The sequence below is a fragment of the Triticum aestivum genome, chromosome 1A, assembly GCF_018294505.1.
Source record: "Triticum aestivum cultivar Chinese Spring chromosome 1A, IWGSC CS RefSeq v2.1, whole genome shotgun sequence".
Classification (NCBI taxonomy): Eukaryota; Viridiplantae; Streptophyta; class Magnoliopsida; order Poales; family Poaceae; genus Triticum; species Triticum aestivum.
The window spans coordinates 336,667,551-336,669,333 of NC_057794.1; the positions used below are offsets into that span (position 1 = coordinate 336,667,551).

At 36.3% G+C, this 1,783-nt stretch overlaps 1 long non-coding RNA gene across 1 annotated transcript; it reads left to right on the plus strand.

Annotated features, from left to right (window-relative positions):
* Positions 1–98: 98 nt before the first annotated feature.
* Positions 99–1,457, plus strand: LOC123049294 (uncharacterized). Its single transcript, XR_006423548.1, has 2 exons — positions 99–193; positions 985–1,457. It is a non-coding gene; the product is annotated as an uncharacterized lncRNA (long non-coding RNA).
* Positions 1,458–1,783: the final 326 nt, after the last annotated feature.

The window sequence follows — 1,783 nt, forward strand, 5'->3', positions numbered from 1 at the left end:
GGAGGGTTTAAGTCCAGAAATACTAGCTGACTGCCAATGAATTAATGATTAGACATTTTTAATCCTATTTACTTGTCCTCTAGGGTAACCATGGTAGAATCTTGAGCCCAAGAACAGTGTTACTGCCATTTAACGCCGCGATGTTTTAGCTCCAGGAATTTGGACCCTCCTGCGATAAGAATCAGTTGAAAAGGTTGGTCTATGCTACTTCTCTAAGGATGATTAGATGTGCTTTGTTGTTAATTGTAGTGATAGTGACTATGATTGAATTGGTAAGATGACAAATTGACAGTTATTGCTTGATGATCTTACTCTTTTTCGTCACATTGCATACTTCTTAGATGGGAATCATCGAATGTATACATATATGACAGTTATAACTTATAGGGGGGACAACATATTAACTGTATTTTATTCCTGATTGAGCAATCTTATAGGGGGGGGATTATTTCTTTTATACATCTGGCATCAATTTGTTCCTTATGAGGAAGATTTTCATGTGGTAGTCATATGCTTTGCGTGCAACTGTTTGTATGCTGCAAACCTGGGTTGTGCAGGCAGCATCTGGTTTCTTCATTTGCTATTTTTATGTAGTTATGTTCTCGAAAGCAATTAAAATTTTCATCTTGCACCTGAGACAAACCTAGAATCTAGATCACAAGGGAAATATGATGTGAATCACTTTTTCTATTGTTTCTAAAGTTAGTTATGGTCGTCAGAATTTATTAAGCATCATATCTTTGATATGGCGGTCTACCTTTCCAAAAAGTTGTAGAAATTCTCACTTATTCTGCTTCAAGATGCTATAAGACTAGCTTAATCTGTAGCAAAGAACATTTTCTTACTTAACCTTAGTTTCACTCTGAACTAAATGTGTGTTTTCATCCTTTTTACAGGAAAATTCGTGCAACAGGGATTTGACCCTAAACTCTTTTTATTATACAAACTACAAAGTGATCTAATTTCCATTTTCTCCCTATGCAGTCAATCAAAAGTCTTATTGGCACTTCTTGCTGCTACTACATTCATGATGACCACTGTGTCAAGCCTTCCAAGTATCTGCTCTCCTGATGTTTACACAAGGGAGACGCTACTAAGGAAGCAGAACATGGAGAAGTTTTCTTGATGTTTACACAAGGGAGATGATACTAAAGAAGCAGATCGTGAAGAAGTTTCAATGAATTAGAGAGTTATAGATGCCAGCTGGTCCTCTACATATCTGTTACCTGATAAAAATAAGAAAAATGCATGTGCTGCATTCATTAAGGCTAATAGCTCTCAATTTTGCCAATGGTAATGGGCTGTTGGGTATCAACCGAATGACAATAGTGGCCTGAGGGGTGGTAACATGGTTGCCTCTTGCGGAATAGCCATTTAGATATTATTTTGTTGTGTAATCTTAATCTCCATCCAAATCATATTTAATTTGTATGTTAATCTTCTCCTGGTGGAACGCATGGGCATGTTTCCTATACCATATGTGTATGATTTAAAATCAATAAGCAACTCAAGAAGTGGGTCCTAGGAAGGAGAGAGAAGGAATTAAAAGGAGCAAATTCGGCTATTATATAAGCAGAAAGCAAATAAAATGTTCCACTCATAAGGAAAGATAAGGAATAAAAAGGAGTAAATTTGGCTCTTATAAAGCAGAAAGGAAAGAAACATAAATTGTACTATCATGAGCGAGAAGGAAAGAGAGGGAGTAAAATTCGCTCTTAAAGGAATGGAATTATGAGGAAAAGAGTTAAAGAATGATGTTGTTGTTGGCTGTGAATGGGATGAG